Below are 19,354 nucleotides of genomic sequence, written 5' to 3'. Positions count from 1 at the left end.
GTTTCAGAGAAGAAAATTGGCTTTGACCCAGAAACTGAACAGGAAATTGGCACTTTTATTAAATCAACCACTCTTATCTTATCCTCACTGAAGATATTGGTTAGCAGTGAAGTTATTGGCTGCCCATCTGTTTTGTTCCTAGGTATGCTATGCTCTATTAACCATCTCCACAACTCTCTGAAGAGTCAGGCTCCTGGGCTGCCCTTCCAAATTTGCACTCATTAAGGTAGTAACAGTCTCTACTTTTCTAGCAACTAAGCAAGCATCTCTACCTTGCCTCTGTTACTACAGCACCCCTGGACATTTCCATGGTTATTAGTGATTCTGAGTAATGCTCACCTTTTCTACCATCAGCTCTGGTGGCAAAGGAAAGGCATCAGTGAACGTCTTAGTGATGTTGATGTCCTTCTCTCCAGCTCTCTCCTGATGACCTTGGTCAATGGTGTGGTACTCCCATGGAAAATAATCCTCTGATGGATCTTCTGACTTCACCTAATATATCCATTGCCATAACCTTTTCTTCCAGCAACATCTTATTTCCTCCTCCACTGTCTGCTTAATCAATTCCACGTTTCTTTGATGTCCCATTACTTTCTCTGGCCTTACAAAGAGGCATTTTATCAGTTTGCCCTTCCCTTAGGTCTTTGTAAAGTGTTAAATCCCATGTCCTGAGATACTTTTCCAGGTCAATTAATTCTTATTTATCCAAAATGATATTCCAGTCTTTTTCAACAAAACCCCTCAAATTCCATCACAAGATTTTCCCCTAGTTCCTACAAGAGCATCCTAGTTTTCACATCTTTGAATTATAACCTCTTTCCATACTTATTAGGCCAATGTAGGTCATATTGGCAGCTAGCCCTAGTGAGTGGTCTGGCAGCCAAGAGAGGAGATGGGGTTAGTCCCTAGAGAATAACCTCATAGTGGAGTAGTCTCTGCAGTCACTTCTCACATGGGCGAAGTGTTACATCTGGCTCCAGAGGATTGGGTCATCTCTATGAGAGGCAAAACTCTCAGAAACATCCACCATGATATTCCTCTCCTTGTTTTGGTGTCCCAGATTTTCCCTATGTAGGTCAAAGCTTCAACATAATAGATCTGCTTTGATTTTCAAACACCTTTAGAGCTCTGTGATCCTAACTACTGGATTCTAAGACCACTCCTCCTGCTATAGTAGGTAAAGATATCTTTGTAAATTACTCTTAGCCTTTAATAGCCAACATTTTCTTGTGATCCACTTTCAAGGCATCAACACAAGTGAGTTACAACCAGCTAGCTTCTCTATCCTTATAGGCATTCTTTCTCCACAGTTTTTGCATAAATAAATTGACAAGTCCACTGGGACTTTTTGTTAGATAAATACAGGTAAAATATTTATCAGTTGGGCTCAGTGTTGGCCTGGGACTTTCCTCTTCCCACATACTACCCACTATGGGAGCCTCCTTGCCAGCTGAACAAGCAAACTTGTCCTTAAACCACATTCTTATTGTTTGTTTACTGGAGCATTCTCAGTACTGCTTTCAGCATGTTAGGCGCTACAAGAAACAGATGTCAAAGTGGGATCAGATGTTGAATATATTTATTATCAGAAATACCTATGAAGAACAGAGGGGGAGGGGCACTTATCTATAAAGCAGGACTGACAGCAATCAATGACGAGTGAAGAGGAAGAGTTAGATAAGAAGAGTTCAGGTGGTAGAGAAGTTCTCAGAAAACCATGATGGACAGTCACTGGCCAATGTTGTCCATTAGCTGAATCCCCTTTCAGGAAGGAATGGGCTGGTTCTAGTATCCCTGCCTTGCTCAGTCCTTGGCTGGGAATAGCCTATAGGAAGTGATGCTTCAAAAAGAATTACTATAGTGGGTCAAAAGGAGCAGCAACTGGAGGATGTCGATCAGTTAGGATCCTTGCAGCAAGTTCTTTTAAATAGATTCCTGTTAGGGCATTTCCAAAGTTACCACAAGGACTGTACCTTTCTCCCTTGTAAATCCATTGCAGTCCCATTAAAATGTCCATAGAAATGCTACCAATTGTTTTCACCCTGAAGATCACTTAATCAAACATTCTACTATTGTCAGTTATGCACCAAAGTCATGCTCACACAGCATTTGAAAAGTCAATGCTGGATTTATAGAAAAGAATAAAATGACAGGGTGTATCCAACTGCCTCTGAGCATTTTGTCAAAACTCTAGGCTGTTTAGCCAAGCTGCATGGAGCATGTGCTGAGTCCAGCTGCCATGATCAGACAGATATGAGCACTGTGTGATAATGGCTATCTCACTGGTGCATGCCCTTCGACACAAGGGGGAATTACAAGTGGTTACTCAACACAATCCTATCCCTTCAATCACAAAGCTTGTTAGCACCATACCAGTAGCAAAAACTGGGTCTATTAGTGGCCAACATCAGTAGTCATCTGCATAATTCTGCTTCAAAAATGTAAATGCAGACATAGTACCCCCATGCCCATGCTCTTTTTCTCTCAATAAAAAGACTTCACTGGTTTTATTGATACATACCAACAGGCAATCATACCAAAAAGCTTTATTGTACATTTATCCTACCTCAATTGAAAATTCATGTCTATTTCATCACAATCACACATCTCAAGTTAACAAGGTATTGGCCTGTGTGCCACTGGTATTCTCCATTCTCACTGAAGGAAAAATCATTCCTTATCCCATCATGGCATCAGGCAGTCCTGATGTGTTACCATGTGTTAAAGACCTCATTAGATTAAAATCTGTTCCAGGAGGCTTACCTTAAAGTAACTTTGAATGTCTTCCAAGTGCTTATTATGAAGAATTCTCAAAAAAAAAGAATCAGAGTCTGTTTGCTCAATGGGAGAATGCATAGAAGATGGTGATCCCCATTTTTACCAATCTTCTAAGAAGCAAGAGACCCCAAAAAGATTCCATATTTAAAATCACTTGTTAAAGTGATGCTAATAAATATATTTATTAGCATATTCTCCATAAAAGTTTGAGTCGCAAGTGACAAACGTCATACTCAATTAACTAAACTTTTAGAAAGATTCAGTGACATAACTAGCTTTAAGCATAGTTGAATTATAGAACTCAACAATCTCTCTTCTACTTTCCCTTCCTTCCTCCCTCCCTCCTTTCTTTATCCTTCTCTCCTCTTCTCTTTCTCCTCCTCTTCCTTCACCTCATCTTTTTCTTCCACTTCCTTTTTTTCTCCCTTCTTTCCTTCCTTCTTTCTTTCTTCCTTCTTTCTTTTCTTTCTTTCCCTATCTCATTTCTCTTCTCTGTTTCTCCCAAGAATTCCATCAATGTCTCAGGAAGTCTTCTGATAGGATGAACGTGGGTCACATGCCTGTATCTAAGCCAAGTATGGTGTACAGAATGAGGACGTAATTAGTACTCAGGAAGCCTTGCCTGGTTATATCTCACCCCCTGGAGGAGATGGTTAAAATATAGAACAGAGTGAATCAACCCTGGTTGAACCACGTAGACTGAGAATGAATGATGAGCATTTCCCCCAGAAAGAGGATGAGTAAAATGAAAGAAAAGGTTTTGTAAAAAGATCTAGGTCTGAATAGATAATCCCTACTCTTAAAGCCTAGGACATGTGAAGATTTACTCAAAAGAAGTCAGACCGTAAATTTATTCAAGCAAATTTTTTTATTCATATGTGCATAGAATGTTTGGGTCATTTCTCCCCCCTGCCCCCACCCCCTCCCTTACAACCCATCCCGCCCCCTCCCTCCCCACCCCACCCCCTCGATACCCGGCAGAAACTATTTTGCCCTTATCTCTAATTTTGTTGAAGAGAGAGTATAAGCAATAATAGGAAGGAACAAGGGTTTTTGCTAGTTGAGATAAGGATAGCTATACAGGGAGTTGACTCACATTGATTTCCTGTGCATGTGTGATACCTTCTAGGTTAATTCTTCCTGATCTAACCTTTTCTCTATTTCCTGGTCTCCTTCTCCTATTGGCCTCAGTTGCTTTTAAGGTATCTGCTTTAGTTTCTCTGCATTGAGGGCAACAAATGCTATCTAGTTTTTTAGGTGTCTTACCTATCCTCATATCTCCCTTGTGTGCTCTCGCTTTTATCTTGTGATCAAAGTTCAATCCCCTTGATGTGTTTGCCCTTGATCTAATGTCCCCATATGAGGGAGAACATACGATTTTTGGTCTTTTGGGCCAGGCTAACCTCACTCAAAATGATGTTCTCCAATTCCATCCATTTACCAGCTAATGATAACATTTTGTTCATCTTCATGGCCAAGCAGATTTTTTGCAAGGGAAAAATTATATAGCTGTTAAGAACTAAAACTTTTCAGTCATAAAACACTAATTTTATTCCAATAGTTTCCTCTTTTAACTTAAGTAAACTTTTCAACAAGAATAACAATAATAAAAATAGTTAACCATTTGTTAAGTTCTCCCTATGTTCCTGGGACTGTATTTTACACTTGACATATATTTATTCATAATGTATTTGCAATAATTTTAAGAGGTAGGCACTCTTATCACCTATATTTCACAAATGAGGAAACAAAAATTATGACAGGAAAATAACTTGGCAAATATCCTGAAGCTAGTAACAGGTGAGGTTGGGATTCAAATGCAGGGAGGCTGACAGTGATTTCCTCTATTAGTCATGCCAACATCAAGCTGTTCTAAACTCATTTACATATGTAAAGTAAAAATAATAATATTGTACTTACTCCATAAGAATTTTTTAAGAATTCAATAATGCCTGGGACACATGATAAATAGTACTAATTATGATTCTTTTGTGAAGGAACTATAGTGTCCTTTTGTGTGATAAAAAAGGCAATGAGTCTGAATAAAAGTGTCGGTTATATGTTTTATATTTACTTTCTTAGCTGTTTAACCTTGGACAATTCATTTAACTTCTTTGAGCTTTTCATCTCTTCATGAGTAAGGTTAGAATTATAATATCAATGGGAAACTTTTGTATTTTTTGTGAAATGTTACCAAAAATAAAACCTAAGACAGGACCTTTGAAAACATTAGAATCTTATAATTAAATGGTGATTCAAAGCTTTGAAAAGCTTGCTTGAGTCTTCGTAATGCCACTCATACTGAAAAGGAGAGTGATTCACTGAGGACACCTGCTCTCTCCCTCATGAACTGCATATCCATGGAGGTCTCCAGAGCTAGGCCATTTGTTACAAATGGCCAAAGCTAAAACTACATAGCTTGTGCATTGTTTCCCTTCATCTTGGTTTGGTACCTCTTAAGTAGACTTGAAAATGTTGCTTCCATTGATTGAATATATTCATGAATAGTTAATGCAAGCTGTAGTAGAATTTGGAGGTGCTAAGTAGAAAGTTAGGTCAATGCCAGGCTTTAGGACCTTGAAATAGGGGAAAAGAGCATCCATGACTCACCTTTTTCCATCTTTTGATAGTGTAATAAGACATGAAGAATGATGCAATATTTTATCTAGGGTTGTGACAGTTGCATATTGTCACTGACTTGAATACTGGACCCATGCAATATTTAGAACATATTTGTACAGGAAAAAGTATCTGCTATTCATTTGAAATTCAAATTTAACTGCATGACCAGTATTTTTATTTGATAAATCCTGCATCCATAGTGTACACACAGAGTCTTTCACTCCTATAGCCACAGTAAGAATAAAATAGACAAAAAGGAGTTCCTTGTTTACAGAGCTTGGCACAAATGTCACCATCACACTGACCCAAATCATTAGACCAGGGACTGGTGTATGTGACAAATGCCAGCAACCCTCATGCTGTGAATGAATCAGTAAAATCTTTATCTCCTCTAAACAATTTATAAAAGAACATATAGCTACTCAGCCAGCAGGCAAGTAGAAACAACAGAAGAGACAACAGAAGATACTGAAGGCCAGATATCAGTGACTCACGCCTATACTCCTAGGTACCCCAGAAGGCAGATATCAAGAGGATCAAGGTTTGAAGAAAGCCCCAGGGAAATAGTTCACAAGACCCTATCTCAAAAATACCCAACACAAAAAAGGGTTGGAGGAGTGGCTCAAGTGGTGGAGCATCTGTCTTGCAAGCATGAAGCCCTGCATTCAAACCCTAGTACCACCAAAAAAAATGGGCCCAGAAGACATGAGTAAGCAAAATGAAAGGAGAGGATGTAGAGAAACAGTCAGTTTGAGGTGAAAGTTAAATAGAAGTAAAGATAGGCAAAAGCTGAGTCCTTGGAATGACAGAGTTAAATGCAGCAAACTCTTAAATTTTGAAGCGACAAATAGTAGAGATACTCTTGGATTTTAGCATTGCTGTTTATTCTGTAATGGATGAACCACATTCCAATTCAATGAAGCTTAACTTTGGTGGTCAGGAGACAATCTTTATTTACCTGAATATCTTTATAATAAAATGCTGTCAACAAACATTACTTGAGTATGTTTCTATTTCTTGAAACTTGAAATAACATTATATCCACCTTGTTTCTCTTAGAAAGTATTTCTCAACAAATTTATTCTAGGGGATATTGGGGATTGCTCCAGCTGGAACAATGATCGTGATGGTGTTGGTGGTGGTGGTGGTGCTGGTGGTGATGGTGATGGTGATGGTGATGGTAATATTGGTGGGGACAGTGATAGTGGCAATGATGGGATTCACAATGATGGTTAGTGTAAATGATAGTAGTGACCGTAGCACTGGCACTGATCTGGGTACTGGCCCAGGTGAAAAAAGGACCACTCTAATTCAGCATTATGGAGTGACTTCCACCCTGGTCATTCCCAGCAGAATCATCTAAATGAAGGTGAGTCAATGCACTAAAAGCATGCAATGAATGGTAACCTACCTTGTGAAGAGTGAAGGAGAATAAAGGGAAGATCCACATAATTGAAGCATAGAAAGGAAAACATCTGTGCCCTAGCAAAATACATTATGACCCTTCCTTCTAAACTTTGGGAAGTAAACTTCTAATGACTAAATACGACTTACATTTTAATTATTAGCAAAGCTCTTACTAATATACCAGAGCTACAAACACAAACATGTATAAATACCATTCACATTATGTCATGATTTAACTAGAGTCTCATGGTTGTGAACTTTCTTACAGAATTCTTTGTACACAGGGATCTTCCAGGGTTGTTTGGAATCCAGGATTGCTCTTCTGTGGCAACCTTATCCTTTCCTCTCAGTCTTATCTGAATTCAGGTAGAACCAATTAAATTTCTTCCAAGAGCTGATTTCCAACAGATATTGGGACAGGTAGGACAATGCTTTGCCTGGATTTGACACCAAAGAAATGTCATCCATGTGTCAGCTGCAACCTGGTGGCAGGGAAGATCATGGCCTTTAGCATGGCATCAGCATTTCTCTTAATGACCTCATGTGTTCTGTGGAGAGGAGGATGGCAGCCCAGAGTTCTGTGGATCCAGGGGCCTTAAGGGCAAAAGAGCCGTTAGTCTTGTCAGGAAGGAATGACTTCAGCCATGTTAGGCCTGAGGCCATATCGTTATCTGCCTTAGTTTGCTATATCTGGCTCACTTAACTGGCTCTGCAGTACACACTTTTATTCCATATTATCTTTGCAGAGAAATATGGATGGCTACAATCTATACAAATACTACGAAGCTTGTAATTGCTCTCCATTCCATAGCCAGCACGACTGTGGGGAAAAGGAAAGGAAAGTTCAGATAAACACAGATTTACACTAATATCCTAAACCAGTAGTTCTCAACTATAATGTCACAGAACTTGTGACATCCGTGATCTATTATGAAGTCTACCCAAAGTAGTCAAGTAGGTGCTAAATTACCCCAATAATAATAATAATACCACTTTTGCCTTTTTCATTCTGATATGCTTTGTGAGAAGGAGAGAAAGGAGCAGTTTGAGGGAGGCCTAGAGAAAAATGCACAAAGCTGTGTCTTTTTCTTAGCTGCATATCTGCTATATTAGAGGAAACACATGGAAATATGCACACAGGTAAATATCACTAGTCACACTTCTCAGGAAAAAAAAAAACCTGAGATCGAGCTTCCCAATTTGTTAAGGCATGCAGTCTACAGCTTGTAACTGGATCATATTCCAAAAGAGTATTTGTAACTTGGATATTTGAAGTTTGGAAACTGATTTTTCCATTGGTCAGTGATGGTGGCTAAATTCTAACTCCAGTTAAATATTTCTTAGGTTTTGAGTTGATAAACTGTAAAAATCTTCCTTCATTGGGGACCAAATTCAAGTATTGAGGAGGAGGAAAAATGGAACCCACAGAAAGAATGCTTCTGACTCTCATTACAGGTGGTTCTGATGTCAGTCTCATGAAGGAACTACCAGAAATAGGGAGAAGAGTTTTTGTCTTCTAGAAACATTCTATGAGAATTGCTCACAAGAAAAGTAGAAAACAGAAAATAAACACTTCTTTTCTAAGCAAGGAAGGACCATAACGCACGATGCTGAGAAGGAATATTAAGACCTGGCCAGTGGAAAAGAGCAGAAGTTGAAGGGGCCACTTGTTATGATTTCGAGGAGCAACATGGCACCAATTTAAAGGAGGAAATAGGTGGGAAAGCAGGATAGTGGAAAAAGAAGCTACTAAAAGATAGGAAGGAGAAATTTCAGCGGCTGTCACAAACATGGAGTTTTAGGGATCAAAAGTAATATCTAGAGAAGTTTTCTTGTAAGCTTCCTGTTTGGTACATTTTTTAAAATAAGTCAGTAAAAATTGACTCTTCAAAGCCTCTGGAGTTAGGATTGTGTCTCCATGTCTATGACTGTGCAGTGGCTGGGCACTCAGGTCCCTGTCCACAATGAGATGGCATAAGAATTGATTCAGCCACGTTCTACAATATATAAAAGATTTTTCACGTGAATAAGCAAAACTAACTCCATGAGAACTTTATTTCTGGACACTGGCAATTTTATAGATTTCTTCTTATTAAACTTGCCAAGAATTAGTTAATTACTAAAGAAAATAAACATATTTTAAGACCTCAACATGAATGAAATATCATTATAAATTCCACTTTTAACAATACATTTACATATATAATATATTTTTATAGCCATATGAGTATTCAGTGAATTTTTTTATCACTACTTTGTCATTTGGAGCTTACAATAACCTGGGATACAAGCAAGGTCAATATTATAGAAAAGAAAAACTAAAACATACAAAAGTCACATAGCTTGCCAATATTCACCATGGAAATAAGTAGAGAATTAGGCCAAAGGTCATCACTCTTGACTCTAGATATAGTGAACTTCCTGTCATGAAAAAGAGTCAAGCTAAAACAAGCTAAGGACAAATGGGATCTAGAACTTCAAGGAGATGGAAAGATATTGTAGATAGTAAATTAGCTCAGATTTTGGGCTACCAACTTTTCCTTCCCTTGTAACCACTCAATTGATTCTGAACCTGAATTGGCTGCCCAGTTGAACTCATTGACATTATACTGTGAGAAAGTATTTCTACTCAACAGCCATCATTTATGTTGAAGCATCATAACCTATAGTAACTTAATCTTATAGTCTTTGTACCATTATGCCATGTTTAACCTTAGTGTTCTCCCAGGACCTTCATGTGAATTGAAAACCATCTTTAAAATAAGTTAAAATAAGTGAACTTATTTCTAATTTGATCTAGTAAGCAGTAAATGATCAAACATTAACAGGGAATTAATGTCATGTTAGTGGTGAGTAAATGTCTTAAGCGTATGTTGATTGTTTTAAATCTCTGGATATCTTCTGGAATTAAGCTCAAAATAGTCCAGAATTTTTGACCAGGCTTTCCCTGGACATATTGCTCAAAAGTTCTATGGAAAAAATGCTCACCATCCCTGGCCATAAAGGCAATGCAAATCAAAACCACACTAAGATTCCACCTCACTCTTGTTAGGATAGCCATCATCAAGAACACCAGAAACAACAAATGTTGGTGAGGATGCAGGGATAAAGGAACCTACATACACTGCTGGTGGGAGTGTAATCTAGTACATCCACTTTGGAAAACAATATGGAGGCTTCTTAAAAAAACTAAGCATAGATCTGCCATATGATCCAGCAATATCACTCCTAGGGATGTACCCAAAGGAATGCTACTCAGGTTATTACAAATGCACCTGCACACCCATGTTTATTGCAGCACTATGCACAATAACCAAGCTATGGAAACAGCCAAGATGTTCCACTACCAATGAATGATCAAGAAAATGTGGTAATTATACACAATAGAATTTTACTCATCCATAAAGAAGAATGAAATTTTGTCATTCACAAGTGCATGGACAGAACTGGAGAACATCATCTCAAGCGAAGTTAGCCAGGCTCAGAAGGACAAAATTCACATGTTCTCTCTCCTATGTGGATTGTAGACCTAAAACAAATGCAGTAATATTATTGGACATAGATCATACCCTAAGGGGAGAACACACACGGGAGTAATAGGGAAAGGGAAGGAAACCTAAAACTTCAATGTGGTTGATGTGCTCACTGTAGAGGAGCAAATATAATCTTAAACTGGCAGAGGCCACTATGGGAAGGGGACCAGGAAGTAGTGAAGAGGTCTGGCAGAGATGAACCAATGTGGATTGCAATACACAAGTGCATGGAAGCAATACCAGGAATCTCTCTATATAGCTATCTTTGCCTCAAACTAGCCAAAACACTATGCCTTTCTTACTATTTCTTATGTTTTCTCTTCAGCAAAATTGGAGAACAAGTGGGCAAAAGTAGGGGGAGGGAGGGTGGGGCAGGGGGAGATGGCCCAAACAATGTATACACATGTAAGTAAATCTAAAAACATTAAAATAAAAGAAAGAAAAATAAATAAATAAATTATAAAATAGGAACATCCTTGTCCTCAAGGAGTCTCCTCCTGTTGGGGCAGGAGAAAGATATTCTTTACCTAGAAATTTACAATCCAGTCATAATTCTCTCTTTGCATTCAATGCAATGAATAAGCCATAAGCTTCTCACTTCCATGTCTTTGAACATGTCTTCCAATGCCTCCATTGCTACATTGCAGATACATTTCTTCTCACTCAAATAAATATACAAAAGTGGAGGGGGAAGGGGAGGTAGCAAAAACGATAAAATAAAAGAAAGAAAAAAAGTTCTGTGGATTTCAGTTTCCTCATGTAAAAATAAGGTAACTATTACCTAACCTGAAAATTTATAGTTAACTGTATTCATATACTCATGTAATTGCCTTGTACACCAAAAAAATGGTTAATAATAAAATCTGATGATACATAGCTAATCTTGAACTTTTTTATGGGAAAATAAAAGTTTGGTTTCACAATTCTAGCCAACTTCCTCTGCCTTTCACTCTTTTCTAACTGGATTACAATTGGATTCAGTATTTTACTTCTGTCTCGAATCTGTTTTGGTTTATATGTCAGTCCTTTTGATGGGCTCCCACAACCCTCACTTGAGTTGTTCTGAGTAAGTACAGATATCCTTCATGGTCCAAAGTCTGTAAGAAACTGTGTTCTCTCTGTCATGAACCTTTGTGTAGGTGGACACTCTTCCTGGTACATGTGCCATGGCAGGTCAGATACATTAACTCTGCAGATCTGATGATCAACCTAATGAAAAAGTGCTATATGTTCCAGTAAATTAGGCTTAGTAGAGATGAGAAAAATCTAGAGGAAAAAGTTCAAGAAAATAAAGTTTTCCAAACCCATTTTCAAAGTTTGTCTCAAAGTAAATTCTAGGAATCAAAAAAGAAAAAGAAAGAAATTTTGAAAACTTCATTGATTTTCCCAACCCAGCTCCCTCTTTAGGACCTTTCACACCTCACTGAGCCATCCCAGGCAGAGATAGCAGTTCCCATTCCAATATAAAATACCTTTCAAGGAAGAGCTTAAATCCAAGTCTAATAAGAATAATGGGAACTTGGAAATTGACTCCAGCTTGACATTCAACACAGAGGCCTTCCTAAGCATGTAACACTATTACGTCATCTCACCCCCTCATCCCTCATTCTGCCCACACTCATGTGGAAGACAGAAGAATGAGCTTAAAGGTCAGAAACCATGGATGTTCACAAGCATTGACATAGGGCTATCAAATCAAAAGTTTATGGGGGCTTTTTGTTTAATTGGATCTTTGGAAGAGAGATTGATGCAATGAATTAAAGTACTCTTCAATAATGTCTGAAGAGCTGGAGTTTTCAACTCAGTGTGGGGGAGGGGATGAAATGTGTAAGATACTGTAGTAGATGCTGAGCTTTGCTCAGGTTCTTCTTAGAGTTGAAGTACTGATTTCTTGAGATTCAAGAAGAGATGGCTGCCTGAGACTGGCATCTGAGCCCCTCTTTGGAAATTATCCTTGGCCAAAATAGACTCTTTTTTCCTAGTTATCCCCCACCCAGAAAGAGCATGTATCCACTGTAGGACCAGTGTGGGAGAAAATAGGGCCAGCCATTTTGCCTTGATTCGGAACTGCTCTGAAGGGCTACCCCAGTACAAGCTCCCTATGCTTTCTAATAAATGTGCTACTTGCATATCTTCATCTCAGAGTCACTTCCCAGGGAACCTGAATCAAGGCAAAGATAAGCATGCATCTCCCTCAACTTAAGTAGTCTTCTGATGAATACCACACTGTTTTCTTCTTGGGTGAAGAGTGGCAGAGGTTCATAAGGAGTTCTTCAATGGTCATTATTCCCTTTGGCCCTGAGGTTTTACAAAATCAGATTGGATAACATTCTGCTTATTCTACCAAGACTGAAACCTCATTGAATGTTGACTAAGTTGGGAATTTCCTTAACTAATTCGATTCTCTATTCCCATCCTCTAATCCCCCAAATTCAGTATTCCAACCTTTCTGTGGTACTGGGATTCAACTCAGGGTCTCGCACTTGCTAGGCAGACATTCTATCAACTGAACCACTCTGCCAGCCCTTTTATGTGCTGGGTTTTTGTTTTGGCTTGGTTTTTTTGATACAGGGTCTCACTTTATGCCCAGGCCAGCCTGGACCACATCTTCCTATTTGTGGCTGCTCACATAGCTGGGGTGACCCTGCTCACATAGCTGGGGTGACAGGTATGTACCACCATGCCCAGCCATTGATTGAGATGGAGTCTTGAAAACATTTTTTTGCTGGACTGGCCTCTAACCTTGATGCTCCCAGATCTTCACCTCCCAGGTAGCTAGGATTGATTACAGACTTGAGCCACCATGCCCAACAATCTTTCTTATTTTTAAGAGATAGAATGTTGTGCTAATGCTTAAAGATCTATAGGCTATCCTATTCAGTTTACCCCTATTCAAAGATTAATTACCCTCCTTGCTCATACTGTATTCTTAACACCCTTCTTATAAGGTCCCGACTATTTAATAAACAATCGGATTTATTATAGAGCATTAGTATTTCAAGCTGGTTAAAAGCATGGCCTCTGGAATTAAGGTGGCCAAGTTCAAGACTTGGACACATAACCTAGTTGTTGTGCAATCTTATGGAATTACTTTATGGCAGCCTCAGTATCATCATGTCAAAATGGCCCTAGTGATCTAAGATTAATTCAGATAACACATGAGAAGTGCTCAAAATGTTACCAGTATAAGTAGGCTGTCAAAAGTGCTAACCAATATTATTATAACCATCATTACAATTTGATAGCTCTTGCTTATCTTCAGAGCTGCTTTGCTTTACAATGCCGGCCCATGGTACACTGGCCAGATCTGGAAACTACTCCGTATTTTTTCTGCTTCATTTAGACAAAATTAGTCCATTTGATTCTCATTTGTGTAATTACTTTTTTCTCCTACATTTAGTACTCTGTCCTTGTTATTGATGAATTTCATTCATTTGTTTGGGATTCTCTTTTAAACTCGGTAAGCTTCTTGCTGGACAGTAAATCAGCAAGCACTCTCCCACAAACTGGACTTCACTGTAAACTTAATCATCAAGCTCTGTTCCAAGAGTTGGCCAACTTTTTCTGGAAAGGACTTGGCAGTAAATATTTTTAGGCTCTAGAAGCCTCATTGTTTCTGTCACAATTATTCAGCACTGCCATTACAATGGAAAAGACAATATGTAAACAAATGTCCATAGCATATCCCAATAAAACTTTACATCTAAAACAGGGATAGGAAAGATTTGGTCTTCAGGCTGTAAGTTGCTGAATGTTTCTTTTCTATTTTCTGAGAAATTAATGTTTTTTAAATTTACACTAATAGACAATTATCAACTTTATCTTTGAGTTTACTTTTTGCCCACCTAACAATTGGCCTAGACTTTATTTATGTGGCGTTTATGAAGGACAAGTTGAAAATCTTTGCAGAATTAGCTAGGTTATTATAGATTTGGCCTAATTGACAAGGCCAAGAAAGGTGTTAGTAGGAGAATGTTAAAAACTTCTGCAATCCAGCTTCATATGCCATTGCTTCCCTATAGGAAGCTTGTGTTCTGGGAAGACTAGATCCTTGCTGCCCCCAAGCACTCATTGTGTTGTTTTTATTTCCAAACATTTGCTGAGACTGGCTCTACTTGTAATCCTTTTTTCAATATCCAGGTCAAATGCTGTCTCCTGTACAAAGCTGTGGAAAGCTTAGGCAAGCTGAGCCATGATCTTTTCCTCCCTGTATCTCAGTGCCTTGTATATTCTGCAATCCTTATTAAAGATCTAGTGAAGAAACAGAATGCCTGAATAGCATACACAGGAACTAATGTTCATACCAGTTGTCACTCAGTACAATTGACCTCTTTCAAAAATTTGTAAGTTCCTTTTGTTTAATCAAGAATATTTAATGGCATAAAATCTCACAAAAACAGTTCTGTAATCTCCATATAAATGGTTTTATTAAAAGAGTCATCTTTGTTCCAGAGAACTACATCAATATTCAGAATAAGCACTGGTTGGAAGCTTAAGAAATCTATATTCTAGTCTTAGCTCTACTAGTTGGCTATACGGCTTTGAATATGCTTTTCCCTGCACTGTGATGTACTTCCCTCATATGTAAAATATACTAATTGCATTAAATATCCCTCAGGGTGCTTTCTGTATACTTAGCAATGATGCTGACAAAGACCGGGAGTCCATCTTTATTCCAATGGCCTTTGCCAATGACCAGAATTTGCCTGAAGTTCCAGAAAAACATGATCACTTTGGACTCTGATTTCTTCCAGAATTCCAGCACTCCCTTCCTGGTGGCAATTCTTTCATGCCATGTCACTTGATATAAGCAGCACAGATATACAAGTCAGAGGCTCAGAATGTGTGTGTAACTTCTCTCTTGGGAACATGCTCTAGGAAGGCAGCATCTTCAAGTCTAGAGTCCTGGGTAGCAAACTTTCCCTTAGTCCCTTTGGTGTATCTCCCTGAGATAAAAGGGACACACCTGCTGGGACAGAAGTTAATCTCTATGGAGCCAAAATAAGAAACTGTCATTTCCTCCTGAGTCACAGGGACACATAAGAAGAGAGTTGTGGCAAAATAGCATAGAAGCTAAAGGAGGGGGGAGAAAAAAAAACGGAAACTCAGAAAGTACTAACAGGGGAATACAAAAGACTTAATAGGGCAATGATTTAAAACTATATGCCTTTTTAGGAGAGGTGGATTGAAATTCCACAGAGCTTCAATTTTCCTCTAAATGCTTGTGATTTCAGAGCCTCCCTGGGGTACACACTCCCTCTGGAGAATTCTCAGCAAGATGAAGCGGGAGAAGATGGTTTTTTCACTGGGATAGACTAGGACATTCCCACAGTAGTGGGAAGGAAAATGAAGTCATGCTTTTAAAAGAAGGGACATAGCCAGAGGACCACAAACAATCTCCATGAGACATTTCTAAGCTTTACATGTTCTAGAAATTTTACCTTTCGTGGCAGTTGTCAAGGCAACAGAGCAAAGTAAGAACCAAAGGACATGGCATCAGCCTCACGAGTGTCTCCACCTTTACCCGACAATTGTAAATCCAGACAGTGCCCTCTTATGTCCTGCAGCAAGCAGCATCCCAGATTCGCTCCCAGATGCAGATAGCAGGATGCACAGAAAGACACTGACACCCCATAGTTTTCTACACATAAGGCTGCTTCATAGGGGTCTCTTGAGCAAAGCAACCTTTCAAAACATCTGCTATTTTTATAATTCCTGCAATTTGGGATCAGGCATCATGTGAAGTAGGTCCTGTTTTGAAAAACAGCCAGCCAAGAAACCTCAACAAAGAAGTTTCATCTGTTTGTTGGTTGATTAGTTGGTTTTCAAAACAGGCATATACTTCTCAATATTTCCCTCATTCATAATTTTAAACATTATAAATATTCAAATTAAAATGGACCCAATAGCATAGATCTGTGTCATAAAGAGAGCAGACAGCCTCAAGGATATAAGACTGTAAACAAAAAACAGAGTACACTCATCCTCAAGGGAGAATGGTTCTGGACGCCAGGAAGACATTAAAATCCACAGGCATTCAAGTCCCTTCTGTGAAATGTATTTGAGTATAGCATTCTCCCATATACTGTTGTTGCTGCTTTTTCAGTACTGAGGTTTGAACTCAGGGCCTCAAGCTTGGTAAGCAGGCACTCTAGCACTTGGCCACTCTGCAAGCCCTTTTATTTGTATTGGATATTTTTGAGATAGGGTCTTGGTTTTTGCCTGGGCTGGACTCAATCCTCCTGATCTCTACCCCCTGAGTATCTAGGATTATAGGCATGAGCCACCAGCACCCAGCATCCCATCTACTTTAAGTCACTTCTAGATTACTTATACTACTGAATGTAATGAAATGCTGTGTAAATAGTTGTCTTCTGAGCCTGGCTAACCTTGCTCAGAATGATGTTCTCCAGTTCCATCCATTTACTTGAGAATGGTAAGATTTCTGCTTCCAGGCAGAACAGAAGAGAAGACACAAGCATAATAAGAAAAACAAAGCATTTTTGCTAGTTGAATTAAGGTTAGCTATACAGAGAGATTCCTAGCATTGCTTTCATGTACAAATGTGTTACAACCCAAGTTGATTCATCTCTAACTGATCTTTACACTGGTCCTTGGTCCCCTTCTCGTGTTGATCTCTGTCACTTTAAGGTTTCTGTATTAGTTCCTCTGGAGTGGGGACATCAAACACTTTCATGTTTTGGTTTTTCTACCTATTCCCACATCTCCCGTATGTGCTCTCCCCTTGTCATGTGATCCAGGTCCAACCACATTGCTGCATTTGCCCTAGATCTAAAGTCTGCATATGAAAGAGAACATACAATTTTTGGTCTTCTGAGCCTGGCTAACCTTGCTCAGAATGATGTTCTCCAGTTCGATCCATTTACTTGAGAATGGTAAGATTTCATTCTTCTTCATGGCTGAGTAAAATTCCATTGTGTATAAATATCACATTGAACCCACCAATACAGATTCGGATTGTGGTACACCCTTGTGCAACTAACTGTTGAGTGGGCAGATAGGCTATCTTTACTCTGAGAAAAGTAGAACTGTGTATTTTTCCTGGATATGCTTAATAAGAGCCACAAGATGCACCCTGGTTTTTATCTTTAGAAGTGGAAAAAAGACTAGGGAAGCCTTACAACAAATTATATACTAAAAGCATCTTTTTCACTTTTATCTATCAGGTCTAGACGCGAACACTGGAAATGCCATACAAATACAGAATTCATTATTTATCCTGGTTTCAATGAAAAAGGCCATTTGGAAGCCTTCCCAAACCTACCAACAGACAGTCTCCCCCATCTGGTGACTCACCACAATCTCACTGTGTACCACTATTTAAAAACGCCAACCACATTCTACCCATACTGAGTTCATTCTTCTAATCTGTCTTATTTCCTCACTAGATTGCAAGTTACCAAATGGCAGGGACAATGTCTAAACCATTTTTTTAACCCTCCTACATATGATTCTTGCATGTTTTCTTTGTTTGTTTATTCAACAAAAACATTCACTCAGCAAATCGTAGACCAGTATTGGTAGAATACTAAGAACGTAATGGTGAGTAAAATGGGAAAATTCCCCTTTCCTGGCACACACTTTCTAGTGAGGAGATACAATTAACTAAACAAATGAACTAGTAACTCACTATAAACATTAGAATGGAAATAAAAGAGGCATTGTGTGAATAATGATAGCTAATATTTCCTGAATGTTCCATAAAGTCACCAAATGTTTTAAGAATTTCATTTGCATCAATTCATTTAATTCTCACCAACTCTATAACCCTGTGAAGCAGGCACTATTATAGTTTCCATTTTACAGATGAGGAAATTAAGGAACAGAGAATTTGAGTAATTTACAAATCTTAAAATTAGCAATGTCCCAGCTGACCCTAAATACAGACCAAGCAGACTATTAGCTACTGTTTTTCAGCCTCTGAAAAGAATAAAGGGGAACCATTGAGAAGGGAGGGTATTAAATACCTTTCTGCAGAAACAGCATTTAAGCTGAGACCTGAAGATTGAGCAGGAGGGAACAACAAATCTCTCCAATGCCAGTGAAGGTACAAGTCCCTTATTAGGAAAAGATATGGTGATCAGATAAAAACCATTTGAAGCTCCATCTGACTCATGAAGGAGGTTGTTGAGTGAAAAGGTTTGATAAAAAGAGCTTCAAATTACAGGTTCAGCATTCTAGGTTTTAGTCCAGGCTTTTGCATTCTTCTTCCAGCAATCCCTGTAATGACTCACACACATGTAAACCTCTGGTTAATGAGCCTTGTGGACAAGTCAGGTTTTCTCAGTAAATCAAACCCACCCATGGCCATCCCCTGTCAAAACTCTCCAAGGGAAAAGCTAAGCTGGTTTCTCTAATGCGACTCAGGTGGACATTGTTTGCCCCCTCCCTTGGGTAAGCGCTCCCTGTGTGTCAGCCCTATGCTGAGGATGGCACGGTGGGAAGAGGTGGCCCAGCTCAGGCTGGTAAAGATTTAAAGCTTTGGAATCAGGCATAGGTGGGTAGAAATCCATCTTCTACATCAGAACAAGAGAAGACAATTTAACATCTGTAAGAGCCAGCTTCATCATTTGCATAGTGGAGGGAAACAGAACTTTCACCATGCTGTGAGGAGAATTAAGTAAGGAAAGGACACCTGATGCAATGATTGTGGCACTGGATCCAGAGGACACGTTAACAGATTTTGTTACTCTCCTCTGCATCCTACCAACTGATAAGGGTTAGTAGGATGTGCATATGAGAGAAAATAAGCACATGTGTGGTTTTACCTACAGAGGCAACTAAGGCTGTGAAACAGAACAAAGGGGAGTCTGTCTGCTTATCTCTTTTGTAACCCCTGTGAAATCCATGAGCACCCAGGTCATTTCTGCTACTCTTCCATATTCCCAAAAGTTTCAATATGACTGTCCACTCTCTGCTTCTTCCTTACGCTGCTACCCAAACTTCAGGTAACATTTGTGGCATGCCCATCAGGTGTTATCAATTGTACATAT

The sequence above is a fragment of the Castor canadensis genome, chromosome 11 (genome assembly GCF_047511655.1).
Source record: "Castor canadensis chromosome 11, mCasCan1.hap1v2, whole genome shotgun sequence".
NCBI classification, from domain to species: domain Eukaryota; kingdom Metazoa; phylum Chordata; class Mammalia; order Rodentia; family Castoridae; genus Castor; species Castor canadensis.
Note: the sequence above shows the minus strand (reverse complement) of the source record.